General features: G+C 37.2%; 1 protein-coding gene and 1 long non-coding RNA gene across 2 annotated transcripts in view; both read right to left on the minus strand.

Moving 5' to 3' along the window:
• The window catches only part of LOC127864936 (uncharacterized), a 198,810-nt gene that overhangs the window by 142,262 nt on the left and 28,668 nt on the right, over window positions 1–27,880 (minus strand). The window lies entirely within an intron of this gene.
• Window positions 809–27,686, minus strand: LOC127864980 (uncharacterized). Its single transcript, XR_008042416.1, has 2 exons — window positions 26,721–27,686; window positions 809–2,835 (listed from the first exon to the last, which is right to left on the minus strand). It is a non-coding gene; the product is annotated as an uncharacterized LOC127864980 (long non-coding RNA).

Here is a 27,880-nt window from a genome sequence, read left to right on the forward strand (position 1 = left end):
GTCCAGGCAGATGTGGATGACCCCAGGCCCCTCACAGACTACCCTGAGGCACTTATGAAGGTCAGAGGAAGGTCTGAGCCTTGCCATGGAGCTTCTCTGGGTGCAACAAGCCAGACAGACGCAAACATGTAAGACTATTATACCCCAGTAAGGAGTGACTATATTGAAACAAGATTTCTTTGAGAAACACAATGCCCTCCAGTAAGCCAAATATGAAGTTGCTATGTAGTTTATCAGGGTTGCCACCAACCTGATGAAATAAAATTCCCCGACTTTTCAGGTCACCGTGACCTTGACCTTTGACCTAGTGACCTGAAAATCAATAGGGGTCATCTGCGAGTCATGATCAATCTACACATAAAGTTTCATGATCCTAGGCGTATGCGTTCTTGAGTTATCATCCTGAAATCATTTTACTATTTCGGGTCACTGTGACCTTGACCTTTGACCTAGTGACCTCAAAATCAATAGGGGTCATCTGCGAGTCATGATCAATGTACCTATGAAGTTTCATGATCCTAGGCCCAAGCGTTCTTGAGTTATTGTCTGACAACCATCTGGTGGACAAACCGACCAAGTATACAAGTATGAAAGCAATGGCTTTGATATTTAAGTAATAAAGTGGGGCTAAACACAAAACTTAACCGAATTTTCAATTTTCTAAGTGAAAAAAGGGCCATAATCCTTACGAAATACTTGATACAGTTGTCTGCTCTTGTTTATAGATTGGGGTCATGCTGGTGAAGAAGTATGCAAAATAGGAAAGCAATATGTCAAGTGACATAGACAATATTTGAGATGGTATGCAAACTTTTACATAGATTTATTAATAATATGCATATTTTAAATGAAAAAAGGGTCATAATTCTTACAAAATGCTTGATACAATTGTCTGCTCTTGTTTTTAGATTGGGGTCATGTTGGTAAAGAAGTGTGCAAAATATAAAAGCACTATTTCAAGGGACATTGAAAATATTTGAGGTGGTGCGCAAACTTTAACATCGTCCAATGTTAACGCCGACGCCGGGGTGAGTAGGATAGCTCCACTATATATATATAGTCCAGCTCAAAATGTGTTTAAAACTCTGTCAATGGTACCTATATGAAAATAGCATCTATAGTGATAATGACAGAAGCACTCTCTGGGAAAGCAGGGCCTTACGCATGGCGTACAATGTGGTCCTAGATTTGCCTGTGCTGCCACGACACTTTCCCTTTTTATGGAATTCTCTTCTATACTGAAATTCAGTTAAAGCGGAAAGTGTCATCCCAGATTAGCCTGTTCAGGGACGACACTTTCCACCTCAATGGAATTCTCTACAATTCAGATTAGGCGGAAAGTTTATCCCTGACACATGAAACTTTATGCACATGCATTTAGCTCCATTTTCCCTGAGGGAGGCTCATTTGTTTATGGCTGGGCAGGTGTAAACATAATTGGATCATTCTTAACTCCTCACTTTGCACTAAGTATAATAAGTTTTATTTAAGTATCTTCAGTATTTCTATAAAGTATCCTCAGTACTTTTTTAAAATCACAGAATGCAACTTTGTGAACAAACACATCATCTCTAAATCTCAACAGTTTTTTATTTGTTGTTCTTGATAACTTTACATTTAAGTGTTTTAATTCAAAATCGAGAGAAGAAATCAACATTTTTAATATAAAGATGAAGAAATGTCAGACATTTAATAAAATGCAAACAATACAATTTAATCGGTTAAAAATAAAATTATATTTACATTTTATTCACAACACGATCTGTAACACTATCAAACCAATAACAATACACAATTTAAAGCACAGATACATATTGGCCAGAAAATGTATGTATAAAAGATTTATCTACATGTATGATACAATTCAATAACTTGTATTACTAGCTTACAACTATTTCAATTGTTCATATTGCCATATTCACGAAAGAGTATTCAATACTTTCCCAATTTCAGACTTTAGATGGGGGTATTCAACATAAACTAACTATAAATTTAAGACGTTAGTCCCTTATGAAATGTATTTTGTGAATATGAATGTTCAATATTACTGTTGCATAATGTAACTAGATACAGACAATAGATAGCTGCATGCTTGAATAATCTGACTATTATACTGTACAGTGAGCTGATAAGCCAGTCTCACTTGAGCCACCAACGGAGTTACATCATTAAATAGTATAGCGCACATAAGTATTTGTTATAACTATGATTATTTACATGAGTGAAATAATACATTGGACACAAGTTCAAGAACAACTACACATAACATCAACAAATGAAACAATTACAATGCATGAAATGAATACACTTTTTTATGACTGTATCCCATCTTCCAAACTTAACAGAATATTCCTCTGACATCTGGATAACACATTAACTGCCTATAATCACTATTTAATATTGTTACATTTAAAGTCTGCAATTTGAGACAGCTCAACACTATTGTCTGCCAACTTTACTGTAAACAATGCATTGCACATTAGCAAGTATATTTATAAACAACGCTGAACATAACAAGTTGACAATTTGACACAGTGGTATACTAAATAAATGTCATTATCCTGAAAAAAATAAATAACAAGGGCTGTTTGTAAAACATGCATGCCCCCCATACGGGCTTTCCGTTGTAGTGGCAGCCATTGTGTGAATACGATTTTTGTCACTGTGACCTTGACCTTTGACCTAGTGACCTGAAAATCAATAGGGGTCATCTGCCTGTCACGATTAATGTACCTATGAAGTGTCATGATCCTAGGCAAAAGCGTTCTTGAGTCATCATCCGAAAATCATTTTACTATTTCGGGTGACCGTGACCTTGACCTTTGACCTTGTGACCTCAAAATCAATAGAGGTCATCTGCAAGTCATGATCAATCTACCTATGAAGTTTCATGATCCTAGGCGTTAACGTTCTTGAGTTATCATCCGACAACCATTTTACTATTTCGGGTCACCGTGACCTTGACCTTTGACCTTGTGACCTCAAAATCAATAGGGGTCATCTGCGAGTCATGATCAATCTACCCATGAAGTTTCATGATCCTAGGCGTAAACGTTCTTGAGTAATCATCCGAAAACCATTTTACTATTTCGGGTCACCGTGACCTTGACCTTTGACCTAGTGACCTCAAAATCAATAGGGGTCATCTGCGAGTCATGATCAATCTACCCATGAAGTTTCATGATCCTAGGCGTATGCGTTCTTGAGTTATCATCCGGAAACCATTTTACTATTTCGGGTCACCGTGACCTTGACCTTTGACCTAGTGACCTCAAAATAAATAGGGGTCATCTGCAAGTCATGATCAATCTACCCATGAAGTTTCATGATCCTAGGCGTATGCGTTCTTGAGTTATCATTCAAAAACCATTTTACTATTTCGGGTCACCGTGACCTTGACCTTTGACCTAGTGACCTCAAAATCAATAGGGGTCATCTGCGAGTCATGATCAATGTACCTATGAAGTTTCATGATCCTAGGCCCAAGGGTTCTCGAGTTATCGTCTGACAACCACCTGGTGGACGGACAGACCGACCGACCGACAGACCGACCGACATGAGCAAAGCAATATACCCCCTCTTCTTCGAAGGGGGGCATAAATATACCATTATCCTGAAAAAAGTAAACAAACTTCAAACAAAATGTTCATGAACATGAACTTTTTTCATCATCTAAGAATTTAACAAAAGGTTTCTCTATATGTACAATTATTGATATTGATCTTGATGTGCAAACTTTGCATGATCGCCAAAAAGGTTAGTTGCAGTTACTAAAAACATACATTGATCGGAAAATTTCAACATCCACATTCAAGCCCCTCCCCACACAAAAATTACTGTTTATGGCCTGTGAAAAGCACTAAATTTGTAAAAAAATAATCTCGGACAACTTTATGATGTTCAATATATGCTCTGAATAATGCATGTTTGCAACATAACCTGACTTATCGTATTTGCATCAAGGCAATTTTAATATTGTTACATTTTATATTACAACAAAACAAAAATACTTCGATGAGTGTCGATCAATGGCTGAAACAAATATTGAATAGTGGATTATAAATCAGGTGTTATCACCTAAAATCTTAGCAAAATGTTACTGCAGTACAATCCAAATGCCCTGAACCAGTTCATTTCTATTAAATCCATCTTTGTACTGGCGGGCAGTAAAAATGTCTTGGTCTGAATGAATAATATTAAGATTTTGTGATAGCTTGTTCAAGCAGCAATTTTGCATGAATGAATCAAATGTCAAAGTTAACTGTTCAATAAAGGACAAGCCTGTCTCTGGGAAAACCATGCTTAATGCATGTGCGTAAAGTGCCGAGTAGCCAATGCAGTCCTAATAAGTGACAAAACTCTCTGCTTTTAAGGCAAGTTTGTTTAAATGTAGTCTTTTCCAACCGAGAAATCTAGTCTGGGCAAACAATATTGTCCCTGATTAGTCTTTGTGGACAGCCACTAAACACACATGCATTAAGCCATGCTATCTCATAGACAGGCTCTTGGCATTATACAAATAGAGGTTTGACTTGATACACGTTCATGAACCCCTAACCCTTCATTGAAATACAAAAAGCACCATCCTGCGTTTCTTCTGTACACTCCCTAAGTGCAACAACATCCACTATAAATGACTTCAACTCTAGCTGACACAGGTATGACATGATTTATTTCACCGTGTTTTTCCTAACTTGTCTTATAGCTAAATTCTATCCATTTTCCTCACTGTCCATCCCAACAAACTTCTAGTCAGCATTTCTTCTGGTCTGCTTAAGGTTGCGACATTGAAAACTGTTGGTGTGCCTGAGGTTGTTTTTTTTGTCTGGGCAGGTTTGATATCCACCATAATTGTTCCTCGCTAAGATTTCCTGCTCCGAAAGATGGGTTCAGGGTTTGTTCTTGAACAATCCGAATTTTTTATGTAACCTCGTGATGTTGCTGGGGTGCCAAAAATTTTGGGCTCACTTTGCGGCAAACCGGACTGCCCCGGATAAGAGTTTATGTTGCTGCCATTTGGCTGAGGCATGCATTGGCCTTTTGCATTTCCCTGCAGTGCTAAATGTTTGTGCCAAACTAGCAAGTTTGGCTGCGGGTAGTTGCTTTTTTGGTTTTAGTAGCTCTACTGGAGATTCGAATACATTCCCATGGGACCAGAGTAGACACCGGGAACTGAATTGAAGACAAGGACGCCCCCAGATAATCCGACAGAGAACACCGTCCCTCCTGAGCAGTTCTGAACGAGAAGTATTGTTTCAGGACCTCTCAAACTGTCTCGCAGTTAAAGTCCCTGTCTTGGTTCAAGTCCTAGTTAACGCCCCTGTGGTTACGTGGCATGGTTGAAGACGCAGGGGTCTGACTTCTGGGTAAGGTAGACACGGGACATGGTAGCAAGTCGCGGCTTGGTATCTTGGTGTTTTTTGGTATCTCCATCAATTGCCTATCAGCTGGAAAGTGGTTGTGTTTCAGATATTGGGCCTGAAATGAATTATAAACATTAAATGTTAACTCTTAGTCATAAAAAAAACTATGACAAGACAAGGGGAAGTATACATTTTTACACAATTATGCAATTTAACATAATTTATTAAACTTTCCGGTAACACCATTGTCAAAAAAGTGGGCAAAACCCGGTTTTAATCCGTGTTAAAACCGTGTTAAACCCTGCGGTATTGGCACCGGGTTAAAGCGTGTCTTTTAAACACACTTTTTGCTTACCGACTTGGTTTTTTGTAGGTAAAACCTGGATTTCACTCACATAAACCAACACGCTTATACCTTCTTATACCAACTTAAACCAACTAAAACTAACTTAAACCAACTTAAGTGGGTTAAAAGTGAGTGTGTTTTCCTTCTCTATGTTGGCTTTTAAACCTGCTTCTACACATCAAGTCAGTTTTTCCTGTTCTTAAGCGAGTTAAAAGTGGGGTTTTGTTTGAGTGTTAAGTGAGCTAAATGTGTGCTTAACTTAGATTAAACGCAGTTAAAACACACTTTAAAACCGAGTTTTACCAACTTAAGTTGGTTAAAAGTTAGTGTGTTTTCCTTCTTTATGTTGGCTTTTACACCCGCTTCTACACATCAAGTCGGTTTTTCCTGTTCTTAAGCGAGTTAAAAGTGGGTTTTTATTTGAGCATTAAGTGAGCTAAATGTATGCTTTTCACAGATTAAACGCAGTTAAAACTAGCTTTAAAACCTGTTAAATGCTCAGTAAAAACCCACTTTTCACCCACTTGAAAACTGAAAAACTTTTTTATGATAAGAACAAAAATATCATAAATTAAATTCTAATTACTTTTTTAAACGATAAAACATAAAACTTTACATATATATCCATATACACAGCATGATAAAACTATTTTGACAGACATGGCATTGTTATAATAAAATATAATAGTGTTATAACATAACATTGAACACAAAGAAAGAACTGAAAAAAGTAAGATTGTATGGAATAAATACAAACAAGAGATGTGTTTGTCAGAAACACAATGCCCCCTACTGCGCTGCTTTGAAATAAAATTTCTATTTATCATTTTGCAGGTATAGAAATTATCTCTCTTTGCTTATTATGCCCCCCTTCAAAAGAGGGGGTATATTGCTTTGCTCATGTCGGTCGGTCAGTCGGTCCGTCCACCAGGTGGTTTCCGGATGATAACTCAAGAACGCTTGGGTCTAGGCTCATGAAACGTCATAGGTACATTGATCATGACTCGCAGATGACCCCTATTGATTTTGAGGTCACTAGGTCAAAGGTCAAGGTCACGGTGACCTGAAATAGTAAAATGGTTTCCGGATGATAACTCAAGAACGCATACGCCTAGGATCATGAAACTTCATGGGTAGATTGATCATGACTCGCAGATGACCCCTATTAATTTTGAGGTCACTAGGTCAAAGGTCAAGGTCACGGTGACCTGAAATAGTAAAATGGTTTCCGGATGATAACTCAAGAACGCATATGCCTAGGATCATGAAACTTCATGGGTAGATTGATCATGACTCGCAGATGACCCCTATTGATTTTGAGGTCACTAGGTCAAAGGTCAAGGTCACGGTTAACCGAAATAGTAAAATGGTTTTCGGATGATAACTCAAGAACTCATACGCCTAGGATCATGAAACTTCATAGGTAGATTGATCATGACTTGCAGATGACCCCTATTGATTTTCAGGTCACTAGGTCAAAGGTCAAGGTCACAGTGACAAAAATCGTATTCACACAATGGCTGCCACTACAACGGACAGCCCATATGGGGGGCATGCATGTTTTACAAGCAGCCCTTGTTTCTTCCATTGGATTTTGACCTCTGACCTTGAAGGATGACCTAGACCTTGCACCACTCAAAATGTGCAGCTCAATGAGATACACATGCATGCTAAATATCAAGTTGCTTTCTTCAATATTGCAAAAGTTATGACCAATGCTAAAGTTTTTGGACGGATAGACAGACAGACGGACAGTTCAACTGCTATATGAGACCCTACCGGGAGCATAAAAATAAGTAAATGTTGTTGAAACAGGTGCAAATCTATATAACAAAGTGAAAACAATGGTTAAATAATCATTTTAACAGCACATTTTATTTACAAAGACTTCAGTCTACTTGTGCATCAGCCGCAGATGCCTTAAACAACCTCTCATCTTTTCGTCAACATCAACCAGAGGCTTGTCAAAGGTTTTGGCTATGACATCTGAAAAATATAATAGACTATTCATTTTAAAAACATGCAAAAAAAACAACAAAATCTGTTCTTAAATAGAAAATACTCTAGCCAGAAAAAGAGGTTAAATATTTGCATATTAAGGAAGTCAATACAAATGAGTTTATTACTGATTGTCCTGGAGACAGTGACTAGAGACACGGACAAAGTTTTTCAATCCCTGTCTTCATGAATAAAAAAAAACTATTGTTAACTGTCACTAGGATTATAAAAACTCTCCCTTTTCACAAATGATGTAATAAAATGATCATTTATGCGACTGTAAACAGTAAGTGATCTGAAAAATATTTGTAGAATGTGTATTGAATTTCTATATGGATAACTGGTACTTCAAATTTTTATGATGAAGAAAAAGTACCAATGATTGCATTTCTCTCAGCAGCGGGGAGGCTTGGTCTTGGTGACCCAGTTGTAGTTGTTGCTCCCTTCATGGAGCAAGTCACAAGCTGGTGGAAAGTGAATAGTCGGCACATGGCCTGTGCGATGACCATCACCTCCCTGGTTTCATGCTGGATTTCAGCTTAAATGATACTCTGGAACCAAAAAAAGAAAAGGAGTTTTGACAAAATATTTACAATTGGTAATTTTCCAAGGCTTGTAATTTACTTTCATCACATTACAAACTCTAAAAATATTTGTCACATTGGTCAGAATTGTGACGCTTTTAAAATGCAATAACCTGTATAGTTTTACCTCTCAACAAATCCAGCTTTCTTGTTCAAGGACAGGGCGAGGTTTGCCCACTTCAGTTCCCCTCAAGTTGGCCAGCTTGTGCAGGGTAAAAGCCTGGTGTAAAAGTCCATACATCAGGTAGTATGATTACCCCTTTTGCTCTTGGGGCAAGAGTTTAACCTTCAAAATTAAAATATGAGGGAAAGAAATCTGTTCAGTAATAACCAGAAATATCTATACATAACAATAAAGATGACAATAATCATAAAACACAACCACATTAATTCACTGTACACAACATTTACACTTTGTCATGTGTATGTTCATCTATTTTTGCTTCTATTTTTGTTGTTTTTCCCTTAAGTTGCAATACATTAACTTATCAATTTACATTTCCCAGTGACAATACATAAACATAATAATGATCATAATTAATTCAGTTAACTAAATAAAAAAAGGATGAAGAAATGACAATACAAACCTGTTAAAACTGTTCTTCAGTATTCCAAAAAAAAAACAGTTGAACTTCTTTTCCAACAAACTTATTGTGGATTTCCAAATTGTAGTAAAATACACATTGTTTTCATCACACAATTCTTCATGCTGACAGTATTTCAATACATTTTACAGAACAATTATAAGTCTTAATGTTAATTTAATTTAGCTCAATTCAATTGCTGAAACCAGCTTGTTTTTCAAAAGTTGTTGTTTTCAAATAATTTCCTGTGCAAAAAATTGAACCAATCAAAAGTCTTATACCTCATTCCAGCCTTATGTCTGGGCAAACCCTATCAGTAGCATTATCTGCCCCTCATAATCAGTACCCTGTTTAGCTCTGAATGCCTGACAGATTGTTATCTGTTTATTGTTAGTGGTGTGAAAAGGGGTGTTTTTAGGTACTGTCTTGTTATTTTGTTGACTGTTTATGTAACACAGGTCATGTTTGGCATCTTATTATTTTATTGCAAATTAAGAAAATGGATATAATGGTATCATATGAAAATATCAAAATCTTGCATAACTTATTTACACAAATTAATAGATTATTTCCAAAATAATGTTTCCAATACCATAATTATTTAAATATGCAGATTTAACGGCTCTAGGAGAAGTGCCCCCCCGGAGAACTGCCCCCCCCAAAGATTTTTCACTGGGCGGAGAACTGCCCCCTCACTGTTTTTGTATAGGGCGGAGAACTGCCCCCCTGCTGATTAATAAGGGGCGGAGAACTGCCCCCCTGTCAGAATTGATGACCCGGAGAAGTGCCCCCTAATTAAAGAAATAGCGGTGATATATAAAGCGAGTATTATAATGACAATAACGCCAGTAACTTTCTTGCTATTATGTATGGAAATTGAGTGAAATTTCAAAAGTAATATAAAGTTGTACAAGTAATAAAAGTTATAAAACGGCATAAAATACCTACCTCGGCATGGACGTCGTCACGTCGCCAACTTTATAATCACGTGATTTTCGTCAATGTGAACAAAGTAAAACAAATAAATTTTTGCTATTATTTGATATTTTCCCCGTAATAAAAACAAACAATTAGCATGCAATTTAATCCATCCTTATGCCAGCTGAAAACAATAATTTATTTGTTTGTTTTCGCCAATTACGGATTTGGACGGTTCAATATAATAAACCCATATGCGGCTTTATTCAAAGCTAACAAGTTCTTAACAATTAAGGTCGGTCCGGTCTACCAATTAAAAGATTAAAAGATCGCGGTACTTATCGTTAACGGTAACAAGTTCTCTGCCTGCCTTATTAGCTGCTAATTAAAGCAACTGTTACCGATTTTGTTTGTTTGGCATGTCGACATGATCTGCTCAAAATGCAAACTGCGGACGACTCGACGGTCTGGCGATGCTACCGACGGATAAGGTGCTAGAAGACATGAATTAACTAAACAACATAAATAAATTGCTTATAAATTCAACTTCACTTCACTTTTTTCTTCAAGTCAGCTAAATTATTGCCTTTGCCTTGCCTATTAATTTACTTTTTTATATGTCAATTAACTTTTTTTCCATGGGTCAATACTATCTTTATAATGTAAATTAATTCCGATGTAACTTTTCCTCCATAAGTACCGAGTTGCACGTCTATATTTAGTTGCAACACATTGCCAGTATTAACACGCACGCGTTTCCTGTGTGGATCTCGACTATGTTTCGCGCTCTTATTAAAACACGACTTTTACAAGGCATTCATGTATAGTGAGTGGTGCAGATGCGTACCAAGGGCCTTAAACAGTATTATCACATGCCTCTAGACAATTTGTGTTATTCAGTTCGATAAATGGTAATATACTTGTACTGAAATTAAATTGTTACCGGATAAAATGTGGTCGGCGATAACGTAAAATTACCCGTAAGTATTGTTTTCACTACGTAACTAATAACTAATATGACACCGGGGGACAGTTCTCCGCCCCTACAGATTTGATGGGGGGGCAGATATCCGCCTACTAAATTCTGACAGGGGGGCAGTTCTCCGCCCCTACCGATTTGATGGGGGGGGCACCTCTCCGCCACCTTTAAAATAAGGGGGCAGTTCTCCGGGGGGCAGTTCTCCGGGGGGGGGGGGGCACTTCTCCGGATACCAGATTTAACAAGTAAATACTGTTTTAAACAAATATAAACAATCATATAAGATTGTTTTAAAATTAAAAAAATAAAATAATTTTAAGACATAAAACAATCATAAGATATTATTTATAATAAAAACAAATATAAAGAAAAAATCAAAGCAAAACACAAAGTCTTTCATTTTCAGGTATAAAACTAAGTTTTATCATTTTTATAGTTTTTGGCAGTGATACTTGTTGTCCATCTGTGAACCTGTGATGTTCTGAAAGAGCCATTTTCATTCAATATTCACTAAAAAATTATGGGGAGCACACACATTTACAATAGGGACAATGGCAAACAAGCTGTAAAAAAGCCCCTTTACAATTGACTTGTATTATATATGGCTATAAACATGAAACAAAGACCTAGTTGAAGAATTATTGTTTCATTGATGAGTATTATTTGAAAACAAAATACCAACTTATTGAAAAGTGTGTTAAAGTGAGTCTTTTAGCCTGGTTTCAGCTCTCAAATTATTTACAAAAAGACCAATTTAAACTGGCTTAAACCCACTTCTGTTTAAAAAGGATCAACTTCGGTTGTAAAAGACTCGCTTATAAAACAAAAAGACACACTTAAACACACATAAACCAACTCATAAATAAAAAGGCTCACTTTTGACACACAAAAAACTGACTCCTTACAGAAAAAACTCGCTTAAACACACATCTTCTTAAAATAACCAACTTTAAACTCAGTTAAGCACAGTTTAGCGCACATAAAACTCGCTTTTAATAGCAAAAACCAACTTCCGCTGAAAAAAAAACTCAGAAAAAACACAGTTTTATGTTGGTTTAAGTGTGTTTTGGTATGAAAGTGGGTTATTTTTTTGACAAGGGCATTTGCAGCGATCTGATGCAAGGCAGATAATGAGTACAGGGAAAAGTGACAACATTGCCAAATGGTTGAATCAAACAGCAGGATTCTACTTAATTGATTGAAATCCATGATCAGGTAAGCATCATTTTAGCTCTGACTTCCATTTAGGATTGATTATTTCATTAATTATGTGGCTCAGTGTATTTATTTATTAAATAGTAATTGTTTTGCTTTATATTTTACTGCAATAACGATTATTTACAAAAGTGAAAGGTTATGGTTCTTGTGCAAGCACATTTACTCATTGATATCTTTGAAACCATGAAGTTTCATGTCGAAATCTTGTATCGTATCTGAGATATAGCCATGCATAGTTACATCATATAAAAACAACAAAAGGCAATAACTCTTATATAAGACAATGTTGGGTTATGGTTCTTGTGCAAGTTACTTCTCTTCATCCATACAACCATAAAGTTTAATGTTAAAATCTTATGTATTTTCTTAGATATAGTTTGTGACAAAATGACATACAGACAAAGCCAATTCTAGATCACTCTGGGTGTGTCTGGGTATAACAATGGGCATTCATTATGTCACTTTCACATAGGATGATAAAATGTGCACATTTCAATAGGGGTTATCTACTGCCCAAGGCGAATGCACATTTGAATCAGTCAATTGTTGACAAGTAATTGATAGGAACTGATGTTTACACTTATTGTGACAGTGACCTTGACCTTTGACATAGTGACCCCAATTTGAAGGGGTCATCTACTGCCCAAGTCCAATCGGCATAGGAAGTATCAAGCCAATCGGTCAATTGGTTGACGAGTTATTGATCAGAAACGATTTTGACACTTATTCAGACAACGTAGCAGAAATTGTCTTCCCTAATTAGCCTGTGTGGAGTGCACATATATGAAGCAGAAATTGTCCTCCCCGATTAGCCTGTGTGGAGTGCACATATATGAAGCAGAAATTGTCTTCCCTGATTAGCCTGTGTGCAGTGCACATACATGAAGCAGAAATTGTCTTCCCTGATTAGCCTGTGTGAAGTGCACATATATGAAGCAGAAATCGTCTTCCCTGATTAGCCTGTGTGGAGTGCACATATATGAAGCAGAAATTGTCTTCCCTGATTAGTCTGTGTGGAGTGCACATATATGAAGCAGAAATTGTCTTCCCTAATTAGCCTGTGTGGACTGCACATACATGAAGCCTGGTTTTCCCAGAGCCTGGCTCATATGGAAATATATATGTAAACAAAAAGTACCTAACATGATCCTTACAAACGTAAGATAATACAAATGTAACATGCATACTTTGATATCACAAGGAATGATTCGTGGAAATTTGAAACATGCACATGGGATATAAATATAAGGCTTGTTCTGGGAAAAGTGAGCTTAAAGCATGTGCTTAAAGTGTTGGTCTAAATTGTGCAGTCTAACCTAGGGTAATCAGGGAGGACACTTTCCTTTTGAATGGTAGTTTTCGTTAAAAGAAAGTCTCTGGGACAACAGTTTATGCTCAAGCATAAGCCCACTTTTTGCAGAACACAGCATATATAATCGTTTTCCATACTGAGCAAACGTTTCAATAAACTGCTGTCCATACATTTGAGATGGCTGATCCGCGTGATGTTGTTGTTGTTCCTGTGCAGATGGCTTTGTTGTTTGGATACTGTGGGCTCACTGAACGAGCAAAGCTGATTTGGCAACATCTGAAGCTGAACGCCACCAGACAATTATAAGTGACCGTTGTCATAGTGTGATATCCCCTGCTGTGAAAGGAAGATAGAGATAAAAATCAATTGAACTCCACGAAATATGACTTTTCAGAGTTGTTTTAGGGACTTGTTCACAGTTTGATGCAATGAAGAGCTTAAAACTAATTGGCATTATCACTATATGTGATAACACAATTCAAAAAAGAATTAATTCAAAATGTTTAAGCAAACGAAATAGCCCCCTGATGAAGGGGTGTTAAATTTTAACATGACTTAAAATAATATTTGTCCTTAATTGGATTATAATCAACTTTCATTACGGCTAAATAATACAACATTTGTACAAATTGTCCTCCATAATTTTGAAAATGCTATAAGCACTATTTTATGATGGACTTGGTTAACGATTCTTGTGTGTGTTCTAAAGTTGGGAATATAAGCATGTTATCTGTGTTCTTCAAGTTGATGACACAGTTGAAGGTAATATTCAATTGCTTAAGAGGTGTGGACAATGTTTGTTCCACCAACTTATAACACAAACTTTTATGCAGACCAACAGACGAAGCAACTGACAGCGACTTATTGTTCCCCTTTTGAACTATCGTGGCCACGGTATAATGATGTATTTATTATTTATTTAACATTCATGCAAGGCCCCTAAATTGTTTGAGATAACTATGTCTTCTATACAAATAGTAATGAAAGAGCAACAGTAGGCGTCTGTGGTCAAAAATATTGTATTAAACCCTGCATCGTGCTAGAAACATGAATCTACAGCTAACCTGGGATGCCAGGTTGTTCCACTGCTGCTGGGAGAAGCCCCGGGACAACAGAGTTAAGACCCCAGGGGCATCTTGACCCCTTCCCAAGTGCTCACAAGGCTTGGGCTGGGGGCGGCTATTGTTTGAGCCCGGATTGATCCTGGGTGATATTGGTCCTTGAATCCCTTTTCACTGAAGGGTCACATTAATCGCAGTGCCACTGTTCATTCCGGAAAGGGCGTCATGTTCATTTATAAGATGTCCTGTAAAATCGAATATAAACACAGTGGAACTCAAGTAGCATCTGCCGGAAATCATTCTTATCATCACTAAAAGGTCTTTCATTAAAATTAAGACACAGGACTTAAACAATACACAGCACTACACAGTTTAGTGTATGAACTGTTGAGATAATTACGCCTTATTGCATACATTCTGATGGCATTTATGCACAGACAAGGGACAATACTTCAGACGGTTAACCCAGTTGTTCACTCAAAACAAGAAACACAACAACCGTTTAAAAGACTGGGTTACATTGATCGTGAGTGCAATAGCAGAAAAGTTTAATTTGGTCAATTGTTTCTTAGTTAAAGAGTCATATTTTGGAAGTGCTACAGGCATGGTGGCTGGTTACTAAACTGGTTCGGGATATTATGACCACAAACATTATCAACAACTGTCATGATAATCCAAGCTAAAGCTTTGTTTTTAAGACAGCAGTCATTATAGTGGACACCAGCAGTCCACTTGCAGCCGCTAAAAGTTTTTCTATAAAATCAAAAACTGTTATGCGTTATTTTTTCTGGTTTTGTTTTTGTTGAATGGCCCCATGTAATACTTTCTGCAAACATTGATGCCATTTTGGCAAAGACAAATGAAAGCAACCTGTGCTAAAGTTGGCGCAAAACAATAATGTCGAATTGCAACTAGTGAATGGAAGAGTAACACAGTCATGGAAATTAATGAAACATGCGTTAATTTGTAGATGTAGTTGGTTCATCAAGGTCCAAGGACATAATCAGAATGCTGCATTGATCATGCAGTAAACGCAGATGTAAACCCCTGAATTTCAACTTAATTGCGAGTTTTACATTGGTACAACACTATTCTGAGTGCATATCTGCAAAAAATGCATAGAAGTATCATAAATATATATACTAGAGGCCATGTGTACAATTTTAAATTGGGTGCGCATTATACATGGTTTCTGGTTATACATGGTTAAGTACAGTACATGACAATCTATTAAATTATCATTTTTAAATCAATAATAAAACAAAATATTCAACAAAGGTGAGTCTCAAAATTAGTTTTCGTAAGTCTCATACATTTAAAGGCCGTTGTCCATAAAACTGTTGATTGCTTAATTGTGAACACTGTTGTTGCTTCTGCTGATGTTGCTATTGAAGCTATAGCATCAATGTTTGCATGTCCTGCTGTTGTAACCTATCTTTCTCTCTCTCAACTTTAGCTTATGTTTTTTAAAGAGAAATGATGGACCTTTGAATATCAAATTAAACATCATACGTGTTTAATGTACACTTAAAAAACATATTCCTTAAGTGTTACATTATTCCTTGAAATGTATGTGAATGTTCAATAATTGAAATCAATCTGCATTTTCTTTAGTTGAAATCAATTTAAATGATATTAAATTGAAAATCATCTAATTGGTCTGTATTTACATGGAATCATAAGTAGAATAATGCCTGCGGATAAGCTTGTGTTTACGAACAGACATACATATGGCCAAGGTGATTCCGATATACCCCCTCTTTCATTTGTTACTGGGTAATAATGAACATACCAACAGGCACACATTCATATGAGAAGTAACAGACACATGTCCAAGGTAATTCCAATACAACGCCTTTTTATTTGCTGCATTTGCGCCCAAAAACAGAAAAAACTACGCCCCCACCTTCTATGATAAAAACTGGTTTGATGTAAACTGTTAGATAAGGTATTTATTCACCCACTTTGGCCACTTCAAAAACACACTTTTCACATCTTTTCCCCACAAATATCAGAAGAAGGTTTATAGAACTATATGAGCCTTGTTCTGGGAAAACATGCCTTAATGCATGTGCATGAAGTGTCATCTCAGATGAGTCTGCAGAGGATAAACAAGGACAACATGTGCATGAAGTGTCATCACAGATGAGTCCGCAGAGGATAAACAAGGACAACATGTGCATGAAGTGTCATCACAGATGAGTCCGCAGAGGATAAACAAGGACAACATGTGCATGAAGTGTCATCACAGATGAGTCCGCAGAGGATAAACAAGGACAACATGTGCATGAAGTGTCATCCCAGATGAGTCCACAGAGGATAAACAAGGACAACATGTGCATGAAGTGTCATCACAGATGAGTCCGCAGAGGATAAACAAGGACAACATGTGCATGAAGTGTCATCACAGATGAGTCCACAGAGGATAAACAAGGACAACATGTGCATGAAGTGTCATCTCAGATGAGTCCGCAGAGGATAAACAAGGACAACATGTGCATGAAGTGTCATCCCAGATGAGTCCACAGAGGATAAACAAGGACAACATGTGCATGAAGTGTCATCTCAGATGAGTCCACAGAGGATAAACAAGGACAACATGTGCATGAAGTGTCATCCCAGATGAGTCCACAGAGGATAAACAAGGACAACATGTGCATGAAGTGTCATCTCAGATGAGTCCGCAGAGGATAAACAAGGACAACATGTGCATGAAGTGTCATCTCAGATGAGTCCACAGAGGATAAACAAGGACAACATGTGCATGAAGTGTCATCTCAGATGAGTCCACAGAGGATAAACAAGGACAACATGTGCATGAAATGTCATCCCAGATGAGTCCACAGAGGATAAACAAGGACAACATGTGCATGAAATGTCATCTCAGATGAGTCCGCAGAGGATAAACAAGGACAACATGTGCATGAAGTGTCATCCCAGATGAGTCCACAGAGGATAAACAAGGACAACATGTGCATGAAGTGTCATCTCAGATGAGTCCACAGAGGATAAACAAGGACAACATGTGCATGAAGTGTCATCACAGATGAGTCCACAGAGGATAAACAAGGACAACATGTGCATGAAGTGTCATCCCAGATGAGTCCACAGAGGATAAACAAGGACAACATGTGCATGAAGTGTCATCCCAGATGAGTCCACAGAGGATAAACAAGGACAACATGTGCATGAAGTGTCATCCCAGATGAGTCCACAGAGGATAAACAAGGACAACATGTGCATGAAGTGTCATCTCAGATGAGTCCACAGAGGATAAACAAGGACAACATGTGCATGAAGTGTCATCTCAGATGAGTCTGCAGAGGATAAACAAGGACAACATGTGCATGAAATGTCATCCCAGATGAGTCTGCAGAGGATAAACAAGGACAACATGTGCATGAAGTGTCATCCCAGATGAGTCCACAGAGGATAAACAAGGACAACATGTGCATGAAGTGTCATCTCAGATGAGTCCACAGAGGATAAACAAGGACAACATGTGCATGAAATGTCATCTCAGATGAGTCCGCAGAGGATAAACAAGGACAACATGTGCATGAAATGTCATCCCAGATGAGTCTGCAGAGGATAAACAAGGACAACATGTGCATGAAATGTCATATCAGATGAGTCCGCAGAGGATAAACAAGGACAACATGTGCATGAAATGTCATCCCAGATGAGTCTGCAGAGGATAAACAAGGACAACATGTGCATGAAGTGTCATCCCAGATGAGTCCACAGAGGATAAACAAGGACAACATGTGCATGAAGTGTCATCCCAGATGAGTCCACAGAGGATAAACAAGGACAACATGTGCATGAAGTGTCATCCCAGATGAGTCTGCAGAGGATAAACAAGGACAACATGTGCATGAAGTGTCATCCCAGATGAGTCTGCAGAGGATAAACAAGGACAACATGTGCATGAAGTGTCATCCCAGATGAGTCTGCAGAGGATAAACAAGGACAACATGTGCATGAAGTGTCATCCCAGATGAGTCTGCAGAGGATAAACAAGGACAACATGTGCATGAAGTGTCATCCCAGATGAGTCTGCAGAGGATAAACAAGGACAACATGTGCATGAAGTGTCATCCCAGATGAGTCTGCAGAGGATAAACAAGGACAACATGTGCATGAAGTGTCATCCCAGATGAGTCCACAGAAGATACACAAGGACAACATGTGCATGAAGTGTCATCCCAGATGAGTCTGCAGAGGATAAACAAGGACAACATGTGCATGAAGTGTCATCCCAGATGAGTCTGCAGAGGTTAAACAAGGACAACACTTTATTTAATGCTTTCCGGTGGTTTATAGAGAAATATCAGTGAATTAAAACTGATTATTTCACTGTTTCAAACAGTGAAAATTATCAGTGAGAATTATCGATAATTTTCATTGTTTACTGTGAAATGATGTCATTTTTTTGACGAAATGACGTCATTATCCCAGCAAAATTCGTTAGTTAAACTCTTGAACAATATATATAAACTGTGAAAAATGCATTAAATAAAAAGAAAATTTGTTGGATTCGGTGGATTATCGACTTTAATTCACTCGTGATCATAGAAAACATATATTTTCACTCGTGGCTGCGCCACTCGTGAAAATATTATTTTCTATGATCACTCGTGAATTAAAATCGATAATCCACCGGATCCAACAAATATCCTCTATTTAATGTGCATGAAGTGTCATCCCAGATGAGCCTGTGCAGTCTGCAGAGGATAAACAAGGACAACACTTTAATGTGCGTGAAGTGTCATCCCAGATGAGCCTGTGCAGTCCGCAGAGGATACACAAGGACAACACTTTCCGCATTTATGGATTTTTTGTTTAAATGAAATGTCTTCTTCGCAGAAAACAAGTTAAAGCTAATCTGGGAAGACACTTTATACTCACATTCATTAAGCACTATTTTCCCAGACTCTGACTTAATGACTACTTGCATTTATTATTGTTGTTGCCACTGCTGGTGCTGCTGCAACCAAGCTATAGACAGAGTTGGAGCGAGTCCCGACACTGACGTCGCCACCCCAAACCCGGCAATGTCCAACAACAGCTCGTGCTGAATGGAGACAATGTAAGTTACATAAAATACACGAGATATAAAATGCTTATTTTTAATTTTTTTTTACACAATATTTTCCATTTTGATTTCCCACAATGATATCTATTTATGCGACACACGAAAACTAACATAGCACATGAACCTGTGTTGAACATATTGTCCCACAAAGACCATTTTGTATCTTATTAAATCTATATTACCAGACTACATCTAGCGTTGCAATTTAAGCTATTGCTTTAAGAAACACTGATTTTGTATGTGTTAACTTTACGTTTCGAAATATTGTATGAAATATTCGATGATTTTAAGTGTCTATTGGCTTTTAACAACTGCTCTTGGCGTTATGTTCAAATTATTTAAGATCATTACGGTAACTGACGTTAACAGACAAGTCACTCAACAACTGCTCTATGTGTAACTTAATAGATCAGATCATTACCACTCAAGTGACAGCATTACAAAATTATTTTGTGGTAGTAATGCAAGGGAATTTTTGTGTTATAAGTTAGTGAAAAATACTAAAACATTTGGTTTAGGGCTGAATTTCAGCCCAAAATGTATGGAAATATGTCTTGACCCTTTATAATTTTAACGTATATTAAATCAACTGTTATATGTATGTATTCACTCAGTTTGACCAATCTAAAAACACAAAATTCCCAATTAGTCACAGGTACTTTTCTCTAAAAAGGTCAGGAAAAAGTCGAACTAATGTTACATGAAATAAATGTGAAACTCTAAACTCTTTAAAAACTGGACTTAATAAGCCTAAACTATAATGTCCCACATATGCCTGTGCAGTCTGTACATCTAATCAGTTATGACATTTTCTGCTTTTATGTGATTTTTAGTTTAAAGGTTTATTCCCAAAGTGTTGTCTCTGATTTGCCTGAGCAAACTTCACATGCTTTTCTGGGACAACACTATCCTAATGCATTAAGCCCTGTTTTCCCAGAATGAGGCTGAAATACTACCTGTTGTTGTTAGTAATGCGGCTGCTTTGAATGGGATACAGACAGAGATGGTGCAAGTCCAGAAATACTACCTGTTGTTGTTAATGCTGCGGCTACCTTTAATGGGATACAGACAGAGATGGTGCAAGTCCAGATGCCAAAGTCGCCACCCCAAGCCCGGGCATGTCAGTAAACAGCTGCTGCTAAATGGCGTCAATCGCAGACTGCTCCTCAGGCGTCAGGTTCGCATTATTCGAGAGGAACATATCGAGGTCAGTCACAGATACAGAAAGTCACTCAACGCCTGCTCTATCTGCTCTATCAGATCGTTTCCACTTGAGCAAGTCGTCTGGAACAAGTATTTCATGCACAGCATTGAATTGTTGCTTTGCGACATCAAAGCTGAGACTGAAGTAAAAAAATCACCAAGGCTCTGTGATTTTGAAGTGTTAATGTAGCCGCCTTGCGAGAGGATGTTCATTGGTGGCGTACTAGACTGACGCAAAATGTCTTCGTGCTGAATTTTTTTTTAGCAAATTATTGTCTTTGTGCAAAAAGGGGTCAGGATTGTCATCAACATTGACTTCAATGATGTTCATCTTGTTCGCTTATAATGTTTGCTAAGAAGGAAAAGTTAACATTTGATACTATACAATTGTTAATGTGAGACTGTACACTTTTTAATTTGAGACAATCTAATTTTTAATGTGACACTATGTTAGAGTATACCATGTTTAACATGAGTCAAGCAACTTAAATGTGAAACTATACAACTTTAAATGTAAACCTTTTTCTAACTTTAAAGTTTAAATGTAAGATTACCAACTGTATGGCATATCATACGAATCAATAGATATGAGTTTAAAACTGTCAGTGTATGAGTACTTGATCACACACGTTGTTTTCTAGGGATTAAACAGAAATGCAGAAATACAGATGGACGTCTATGGTTACTTCAGTCTACGATACTCTATCTTGCTAACAGGGTTTTATAATTGTAATTGCTTAAAACTATTCACTGTACGTGATATTGAATCTATACTACCGTAATTAATCTAAGTTTTAAGAAAGTTTTGAAAAATACAAATAAATGATTGTCGAAAAATATTGATAACAAACATATTCCAAAACTGCAGGTGTCCAAAAATATAGAACCAAAAAAATGTGGCGAAAATTTAGAGAAACTTAAAATATTGCATGGACAATCAGATAATATAATGCAATATGTAAAGCGACCTACAGTACAGCTAACGCGGCAAAAACATAATCCGCAGCTACGCCACGGCCAGATTATTAGTACGCGGCGGCCGAATCGTGTGTTCACGCGGCATATCGCCGTGGCACTCGGCATCGATCCGTGCAACGACGCAGAGTCTGTGTTAACCTCGCGTACTTTCGCAGAGTAAATCCGCCGCATACGTACGCGGCAGATCGAGTGAAAAGATATCCACCTACATGTACATACATGTATGTGTAGCGTAGAATTAATTACGCGCAACTGTTAATGTTTCGTTCGATTATCATTATTAAATTTGTAATCCGAAACACACTTCCGAATTTTAATGCTAACGCGACCTTTGACAAATTCTAGCGTCAAATATACAGTGCTAAAATATCCTTTGTTTCATAAAAAGCGCGCGAAAATTATGCAGACATGTAGAACGTCGTTTGGAAAGTTTGGGTGTATTTTGTGTTGTATAAATACATGAACATCACGTCAGGCTTAAATCGCGTGTTCAGTGGGAAAAAAAACGCCCCGATTAGACGTTATTTCATCATCTCTATAAATAGTAACAAATGCCAAAATGTATTTGATACTTAAGGAAATATCGAGAATGTTTGTGTATCGTAAATATTTACCAGCATTTGCTTTAAAACTGGAATATACGGGATTATATTATCGGGTAATTAGTAGCGATATTAACTGTATAATATGAACAAAATAAAACGTGTTTATATACGCATATTTAAAAAATAGCTATAATAAGCTGATAATAAACAAAACAACAAATACATCGTCACCGTATTGATTATTGATGTGGCTTCAACTGCTAATTTTCTCAGCTTAAATATAATAGCAAAATCAACATGCAATTAATTTATAAATCCACCATATGCTGGAGCCTTGACCACTTGTATGTGCAAAAACATAATAACGTGACCGTGTTTATGTGTGAAATACATACACAACGGGCAGGAAACAAACTTAATTGGCCAGACACATTAACTATGCTTACATGTATATGCTAAAACAATCCGCGCACAATAAATTTGTTATGATTTTAATTATTATTATAATTGTTCTTTCAAAATTTGTTAACTACATGTAACTAATAATTTTAAAAAGATTTGTTATTTCATGATGCGCATCGACTCGGCATCATGTCGCGGATAGCGGCATGCCTCGGCGGACAGATGCGAAGTTTCGCGGCGAAATGCGACTTGCCGCCACATACTGACGCGGCTTCAACGACTGACGCGGCATCGACTCGTTTCGCCTTGCCGCCGCGGATCGGGAAATACGTTTGTTCCGCTTTGGCGGTACTGTATGTATTTACAACTTGATTGTTAAATACCACGCTAAAGCTATGCTACCTTAACCCTTAACCTAGAATGATATAGAACAAAAAGTAAAAACATTAAACATACGGCTTACTTCATACGATATCAGTTCAAAGGCTGTTGGGTGAACACATTTTTCATTAGGGGTATACACAGTTATTTACCAATTCATGCAAAATGTAAAAACGGTGCTTAATGCATGTGGCTTGTGTTGTCCCACATTAGCATGTGCAGTCTACGTCTAATCAGTTATGACATTTTATGCTTTTATGTGATTTTTAGTTTAAAAGTTTATTCCCAAAGTGTTGTCTCTGATTTGCCTGAGCAAACTTCACATGCTTTTCTAGGACAACACTATCCTCATGCATTAAGCCCTGTTTGGCCAGAATGAGGCTGAAATACTACCTGTTGTTGTAAATATTGCTGCTGCTTTGAATGGGATACAGACAGAAAAGGTACAAGTCCAGATGCCAAAGTCAACAAACCCAAAACCAAGCATGTCAGTAAACAGCTGCTGCTAAATGGCGTCAATCACAGACTGCTCCTTGGGCGTCAGGTTCACATTATTTCATAAAAACATATCGAGGTCAGTCATATTTACAGAAAGTTACTTAACGCCTGCTCTATCTGCTGTATAATGACAAATCTTTTCCACTTCAGCAACTCGTCTTGAACAAGTGTCCATGTCCAGCATCGAATAGGATGAAAGTCGAACTCATCAAGGCTCTGCTGTTTGAAGCCAACATTGGAGAAGATGTGGCGTGCTAGGCTAATGCAAGACGTCTTGCTACTTAATGTCTTGAGCGAGTTGTAGTATTTGTTAAAGAAGGGGGTGCGGATTGTCATCAACTTTTACTTCAACGATGTTTGTCTTGTTGGCTAATACTGTTTGCTGAAAAGGAAAACTTAACATGTGAGATAAAACAACTTCAAATGTGAGACTGCATAACTTTTAAAGGGGCCGTCCAACAGATTGGTACATTGACATAATAAAAAAAAAAGTTGTTTCAGATTCGCAAATTTTTGTTTTTTATGATATTTTTGAGGAAATAGTAATACTGACAATTTATCATGCTTTTAAATTTCCATTAATTATTATGCATCTTTTGACAATTTGAAGACGAAGCGTCGTGCGATGCGAAACGGTTTAATAGTTTGGAAAGTTATGTTGTTGTAGTCATATTTTGGGAAACTACGAGTATTGCTTATATAGGTAAAAATACATCCGCTCTAAGCATGAACATGGATGGTTGAGTGGTCTAGGAGGGAGACTTTTAACTCCAGGACTCCAGGGATCAGTTGTTCGAGCCCTGTGGAAGGTTATTTTTTTGTCCCCCACCACTATAGTGGAGGACATATTGTTTTTGCCCTGTCTGTTGGTCCGTCTGTTGGTCTGTTGGTTTGCTCCAACTTTAACATTTACCATAACTTTTGCAATATTAAAGATAGAACTTCATATTTGGTATGCATGTGTATCTCATGGAGCTGCACATTTTGAGTTGTAAAAGATCAAGGTCAAGGTCATCCTTCAAGGTCAAAGGTCAAATCTATGGGTCAAAATCACTCATTAAATGTCACTTTTGCAATATTGAAGCAAGCAACTTGATACTTGACATGCATGTGTATCTCATTGAGCTGCACATTTTGAGTGGTAAAAGGTCAAGGGCATCCTTCAAGGTCAATGGTCATATATATGGGGACATGTTTCCCTTTTTTTAAAGTTGTATTCTTGTGTTTTTTTTCTAGATATTTTTAGGTCAAATGTTTAAATTTATCAACATAAAGCCTTTAATGACATGCTTCATTCAATACATGCCAAAATCTGTTGGATGGCCCCTTTAATATGAGATTGAGCAATACAACTTTAAATGTGAAACTACACAACTTAAAATGTGAGACTGTACTTCTTTAAAAGTGAACATATACAACTTTACATTTGAGACTATACAACATTACATGTGATACTTTTTTCAACTTTAAATGTGAGACTATACAACTTTAAATGTGTGACTATACAAATTAAAATGTTACACTGTACACCTTTAAACGTGAAACTATACAACTTTAATTGTGAGACTATACAACATTACATGTGAGACTTTTTTCAACTTTAAATGTGAGACTATACAGCTGTATAGCATATCTTAAGAAACAAATAGATGTGAGTTGAGTACTGTAAGTGTATGAGTACTTGATCACACACGTTTGGCTATGGATTAGACACAGATACAGAAAAACAGACTGGCGTCTGTGGTGAATTCAGTGTACCACATTCTATCTTGCTACAGGGGACTTTTATACTTTTAATAGTCATTACTGCCTATTCTGGTTGAAACTATGCAATGTAAGTGATATTGAATAGATACTACATGCAGTTATACAGTGTATCTACATTATATGGCATCTTTTTGTAGGACACACCTTTGATTTAAAGTTTCACTTCTAGTGTTGAAATTGTGTGCGTTAGGATATAAAAGCAATATAGCGCCATTGTTTCTCGCAAACATCTGGGCTCTGATTTAAATAATAATCAAATCCAATTACAATCCAAAAGCTGTATCGAAAACATTGACTTCACTAAGGTACAATAGTAATGATTAGCGCTAATTGTTAACAACTGTATTATCCGTTGTGTGTTTTCAAGTGTTGCAGGCAAACGGCGGATCTGGATCAAAGACAATAACGCTTTATGATCAACAACTGACTGATATACATTCTGAACTTTAATTACAAAGAAATAAAACACGTATTAATGTGTGTTTGATTGTTTGCGTTTACCTACAATTACTATTATCTAATGTTTGTGTATCAATTCAGATTTGTTAAATTCATTGACATTATTGTCTGATATACATGTAGTTAAACATTCTGTTATAAATTGCCATAAATTATATTCAATTATAGGATATATATTAATATTAGAACAAGGGCTGTTTGTAAAACATGCATGCCCCCCATATGGGCTGTCCGTTGTAGTGGCAGCCATTGTGTAAATACGTTTTTTGTCACTGTGACCTTGACCTTTGACCTATTGACCTGAAAATCAATAGGGGTCATCTGCGAGTCACGATCAATGTACCTATGAAGTGTCATGATCCTAGGCAAAAGCGTTCTTGAGTTATCATCCGAAAATCATTTTACTATTTTGGGTCACCGTGACCTTGACCTTTGACCTTAGTGACCTCAAAATCAATAGGGGTCATCTGCGAGTCATGATCAATCTTCCTGTGAAGTTTCATGATCCTAGGCATATGCGTTCCTGAGTTATCATCCGAAAACCATTTTACTATTTCGGGTCACCGTGACCTTGACCTTTGACCTAGTGACCTCAAAATTAATAAGGGTCATCTGCGAATCATGATCAATCTACCCATGAAGTTTCATGATCCTAGGCGTATGCATTCTTGAGTTATCATCCGGAAACCATTTTACTATTTCGGGTCACCGTGACCTTGACCTTTGACCTAGTGACCTCAAAATCAATATGGGTCATCTGCGAGTGATGATCAATCTACCCATGAAGTTTCATGATTCTAGGCGTATGCATTCTTGAGTTATCATCCGGAAACCATTTTACTATTTCGGGTCACCGTGACCTTGACCTTTGACCTAGTGACCTCAAAATCAATAGGGGTCATCTGCGAGTGATGATCAATCTACCCATGAAGTTTCATGATCCTAGGCGTATGCGTTCTTGAGTTATCATTCAAAAACCATTTTACTATTTCGGGTCACCGTGACCTTGACCTTTGACCTAATGACCTCAAAATCAATAGGGGTCATCTGCAAGTCATGATCAATGTACCTATGAAGTTTCATGATCCTAGGCGTATGCGTTCTTGAGTTATCATTCAAAAACCATTTTACTATTTCGGGTCACCGTGACCTTGACCTTTGACCTAATGACCTCAAAATCAATAGGGGTCATCTGCGAGTCATGATCAATGTACCTATGAAGTTTCATGATCCTAGGCCCAAGCGTTCTTGAGTTATCGTCTGACAACCACCTGGTGGACAGACCGACAGACAGACAGACCGACCGACATGAGCAAAGCAATATACCCCCACTTCTTCGAAGGGGGGCATAAAAATGGTATGTAAACAGTTATTCAGTCCTACCAATCAGCTTAATTTATAACAATGAACTTGTTAATGGCATACAGTAAGAAAGGGCAAGTAACTACAGCGAACAATAACAAAAAAAAAAATAACCTGATAATAAAAGAGTTAATTTACATGTGCTTAACATAGTCTACCTCCTGCAAGTTACTCCCAAGGGTTTTCCCCTTTTTCCCACCGAAATTTATCGCGGAAATGTACTACAAACGAACCGGGTATTTACTGACACAATTTTGTTAATTTTGTTTAATCATAAATTAATAAATTGAAGTGCTGATGAAATAGTCATTTTTCTTTAACACACAATTTCGAGCTGACGAAAATAAATGGTTTCACAGTTTTTGTGAAATAAACAACATAAACAGTATTTATAACATCTATAACTTCAAAATAGTAATAACTTAGTGAAATAAGAATATTAAGCCAGTAATTGTTCTAAAAGACTTAGACATGTGCTAGAACTAGGGGCTAGCTCTGTGAAAAGTGTCCATTTTTATGGCAAACTGTCAATTGGGAATTTTAGCCAGTAATTACTTGTATGTTAAAATACAGACGTTTGAGATTAAAAAGGACTTAATTATCAGCCCTAATTTTCAAAATAAATAAAACTGTAAGGTCTCACCTGAGGCTGAAGAAGGCGAGATGACACGCTGGCCTCGCTGATATTGCTGAGGATTGAGTTTGAGTTCTACCTAATGTTGGGTTGAGAGTCAAAGGGCTTACTGGACCAAACAACAAAACTGCTAGCCTCGCTGATATTGCTGAGGGCCGAGTTTGAGTTCTACCTAATGTCAGGTTAAGAG

The sequence above is a fragment of the Dreissena polymorpha genome, chromosome 1 (assembly GCF_020536995.1).
Source record: "Dreissena polymorpha isolate Duluth1 chromosome 1, UMN_Dpol_1.0, whole genome shotgun sequence".
Lineage (NCBI taxonomy): Eukaryota > Metazoa > Mollusca > Bivalvia > Myida > Dreissenidae > Dreissena > Dreissena polymorpha.